Source organism: Octodon degus, unplaced genomic scaffold (genome assembly GCF_000260255.1).
Source record: "Octodon degus isolate 3935 unplaced genomic scaffold, OctDeg1.0 scaffold00122, whole genome shotgun sequence".
NCBI lineage: Eukaryota > Metazoa > Chordata > Mammalia > Rodentia > Octodontidae > Octodon > Octodon degus.
Window position 1 is genome coordinate 7,379,431 of NW_004524698.1, and position 4,455 is coordinate 7,383,885.

The following is a 4,455-nucleotide window of genomic DNA, read 5'->3' on the forward strand; positions in this document are numbered from 1 at the left end:
ATTTTAAAATTTTAACCTTTTTTTTTTAGTGGTCATTTATTGAGCATTAATTCTCACCTCGGCTATGAATAAATTGAGCCATGATTAAGCTGTTCACAGACGGGAGCAGGACAAGGCAGTCACAGGCTAGAGGGCAGGGTGCCCTCCACACGGCCCCTTTTCAGTGGTACTTGCGTCGCCGCTCATGTTTGAGTTCCTTGTAAGAAAGGCAGTAGTTGAAAAGGATGTAGGCTTCCAGCACCATGTTCACCCCCACGATGCTCCCTTTTTTCACATTAATGTACTTGCTGTAATACCCGTAGTAACCTCTCTGAAATGCTCCAGCAATGCCCGCGGGGGAGAAATTCCTCATCAGTATCCAGCTGGGCAGCTCCCCTACTTTCATATCTTAAGAGTCTCTTCTCTTTCAAAGGTACAACGGAAGCCATCTTGGAGTCCAGAGATTGGCTCTTTACCATTTTAAGTGTGCGGTTCAGTAGCATTAGGGGCATTCACATCATTGTACAGCCATCACCATGGTTCTTCAGAGGTATTTTAAATATGCAACAGTAAAATACCATCTTTTGTCTCCTCTCACCCCCGGTAACCACCATTCTACTTTCTGTCACTCTACATGTGACTCTAGGAATACCATGCATGTAGAAATCATGCAGTGTTTGTTCTTCTGTGTCTGAGTTATTTCACTCAGCATAATGTCTAAAAGGTTTGTCCATGTTCAAACTTGTCAAAATTAGTCTCTTTTCTTCCCCTGCCCTCCCCTTCCTTCTCTTTCTGTCTTCCTCTCCCTCTCTCTTTCTCTCACTCTCTCTTCCCTCTCCTTCCCTTCCTCCTCCTTTCCTCCTTCCTTCCTCTCTCTGTATTTCTCTCTCTTTCTTCCTACTGGGGATTAGACACAGGGCCATGCTCATACTAAACATATATTTATCAGTGACCTATACATGTGGTCCCCATATTTCCTTTTTAAGGCAGTGTAATATTCCATTGTGTGCTTATGCCACTTTGTTTAACCATTCATCTACTGATGAACATTTTTGTGGCTTCCACTTTTTGATAATTCAGATATGCATGAATGAATATTTGTTTAATTCTTTTGGGTGTATACACAGAAGTTGAATTGCTGGGCTAGGGAGATGGCTCAGTGGAATAAAAACTTCCCTGGCAAGCACAAGGGTCTGAGTTCAATCCCCGAGTCCACAAAAAAAAAAAAAAAAAAAACAAGTTGAATTGCTGGATCATATGGTAATTTTATTTTTAATGTTTTGATGACACACCATACTGTTTTTCATGGCTGGTACACCATTTGATAGTCCCACTATTAGTGCACAAGGATACCAGTTTCTCTACATTCTCACAAATACTTTTGTTTTTTGAGACAGGTTTCACTATGTAGTTCAGGCTGACCTTAAACTCACTTTGTTACCCAGGCTTGTCTCCTGGTGGTCCTCCTGCCTCATCCTCTCTAGTGAGGACCAGCCTGGTGCACTTATTTTTGCTTTCCTAGTGTGTGTGAAGTAGTGTCACATTGTAGCATAGATTTGCCTTTCCCTGGTGCTGGGTATCATCTTTCCATGTGCTCATTAACCATTTGTTCTTCTTTGGAGAAGCGTCTTCTCAAGTCCTTGTCTGGTTGAATGGAGTGTTTTGCTTTCATTCATTTTAAGAGTTCTCCTTACATTATGGATATTAATCACTGTCAGCTACATAATTTCCAAATATTTTCTTTCATTCTTTAGGTTATTATTATTATTATTATTATTATTGTATTTATTTATTTTTTTTGAGGAACCGGGGATTGAACTCAGACCCTTGTGCTTGCCAGGGAAGTGCTTATTCTCCTGAGCCATCTCCCTAGCCCTAGGTTATGTTTAAAATTTTTTTTTCATGCTTATATTTATTTCAGGGTTTGAAACACTGGGATGACTATGTTCCAAACACAAAGATATTTAGATCATTGTTTTTCTAATACAGAACAGTCAGAATATACAGGAAAGTTGAAAAAAATAAACATCTCAGTCATAATCATACCTCTAAGGAGATAATACATCGGCCCTGAGGACTGGCAGAAGATGAATTCCCTGGGAGCCTTGTTGCTCAAAAGTTGTCCCAGGTTGTGTGTCTGTGTGTTCCTTTTTATTACTCTGTTAAGAATATCCTTTGATATGGAAAAGTTTTTAGTTTTAAGTCCAAGTTTATGCCTGTGCTTTGGTGTTATCCCTCTACCCTAACTGGAGATTGAACTCAGAGGCTTTCTCACCGAGCTAAATCCCCAGATCATTTTAGAAATTTTTTGTATTTTGAGAAAGGGTCTTGCTAAGTGGGTAAGCTGGCTAGGCTGAACTTGACTGTATCACTGTAGCTCTCAAGCTCTCTAGCTTCTCAAGATAGGTGATTTGTAAGTGGCAGAGCAGAACCCACCCGGGTCAGTAGACTCCAGAGTCAGTGCTCTTGATTCCTGAACTGAACAGATCAGTAATTACTTTTGGAATTGCATAAATGGACTCCTGAATGAACTTAATAGCTGAAACTCTGCTAATCATTGTCTTGACTTCATCTCTGCCTTAGTATTGTAGATTATTCACCCAGTTTGGTCTTTCCAGTAGGACTCACTGTCTAAGTGTTCCCTTTCTCCCCACAAGTTTTTTGAGGATTTGGTCGAAGGATTTACTTTTTTTGCCCACACTGAGGCTCTTAGTTTACTAAGAAGGTAAGACCTGTGCCTGTGCATTTTACTTTCTCTTTGGATGTATTTGAGAGCTATAGTTTTGGGTGGAACAAGCAAAGGAATTTAAACAGATGCTATTGTCTAACTGACCAACTTGCTTTTAAAACATTACCAGCTGCTGTTTTAATCATTAATGAAGTGCAAGCCTTATAGTCTGGGAGGCACATCAAAAATTTCTGTCTCAGGTTTTGGTTTAAAATTGAGTATAATAGAGAGAGACTGATTTTTTTTTTCCATCTCAAAGAATTGGATTGTAAGTCTTTGAGTGCTGGGGACAAGGACAGGGCCCTGTAATGGGACACTGTTGAGTATTTTTTGGTGCTCCTCAAAGGAGAAATCACACAGAGTTTTGGCATGTCATTAGTCAAAATAGGAAATGAGGTCTGAGAAATGATGTTGCTTGGGATTTGAAGGCTGAATTTGCTGGTGGCTTTCAGAAAATGAGAGTGTCTCATGTTAACTTTGGAAATTCTTAAACCAGCACTTCAGTGAGTCATAGGATTCCAAATGGAAGGGCCCTAGTTATTTTGGCCTAACCCTTTCACTTTTTATAGGTAGGGAACAGATCCAGAAAGGGTAAGCTGGTGCTGTTTCAGCTTCACAGTACTTGTAATAAATACATAGCTTTGTTGTTTTCCTGATACAAACTATGTGTCCTGCAGTTCACCTAATTCTCACACTGATCATCCAATCTCCAGATTTAGGGTTTATTTCTACAAGACAGCCCCTTTTGTGCCCTCATTGAAAGTTCTTAATTTTCACCTGTATTTTGGAATGACTGGCTATAAATCAGGAATTCCTATGATGTTTTCTTCATCTCCTTCTTTTTCTTCTTCCCCTTCCCTTTGTCCTTCCCCTTCCCCTTCTCCTTCTTCCTCTTCTTCTTTTTCTTGGGGTGAAGTACTAGGGATTGAACTAGAGTCTTCACACTGAGCTATATCCGTAGCATCTACCCACACACTTTTGAATTGAAATAATCTTTTTTAAAAAATTATTTATATTAGTATTTGTAGTACATAATTATTGCATTCACTGTGGGGAGTTGGTACATATACATAACACATTTTAATTATTTTTACATCCCTATCTCTCCCCTTCCCTCTTCCTTCCTTTCATTTCTTATAACCCAGCCCTTTCTTTTTTTTTTTTTGCGATAGAATCTTGCTAAGCTGTTAAGCTGCCGAGGCTAGGACTAAACTGTCAGTTCTCTTACCTCTGCATCCAGGGTGCTGGGATTAACCCCACCACATTCTGCTCCTTAGGGTGGCTTTCAAAATTCAAGAGAACACTTTACTCTCATTGATGTTATAAAGGGTACAACTCAGGAAGAGCCAGTTGAACACAATGCATAGAACTGGGTATGGGAGGTGACAGAAAACTCCATGCCCCCTGTAGGCCTACCAGCCTCAGTGTTTCCCTATGGTCAGAACCCTGTTGTATAGTTTGTTTTTTTGGATTTGTTTGTTTTATGTATTTGGTACAGGGTCTCACTATGTAGCTCGGAGTTGTAATGATCCTCCTGTTTTCAGTCTCCCCAGGGCCCAGCTCTGGGATTACAGGCGTGTGCCACCATGCCTGGTTTGTGTAGGGGTTTTGATGGAAGTTTTGTGACACAGCTGTGATTGAATACATCATTGATCATTGGTGACTCTGCCTTAGCTCGTTTCCTGGAAGTAAGCTGCGGTTCCAACCCTCTGAACCTGCCTTGGTCTTTTTGGTTTTTTTGTTTGTTT

General features: G+C 40.2%; 1 protein-coding gene and 1 pseudogene across 6 annotated transcripts in view; one reads left to right on the top strand and one right to left on the bottom strand.

The window, feature by feature from the left end:
* Tom1l2 (target of myb1 like 2 membrane trafficking protein) overlaps positions 1-4,455 on the top strand; it is a 136,739-nt gene that overhangs the window by 11,434 nt on the left and 120,850 nt on the right. The gene's annotated exons all lie outside the window — the stretch shown is intronic.
* LOC101560782 lies at positions 158-428 on the bottom strand (annotated as a pseudogene).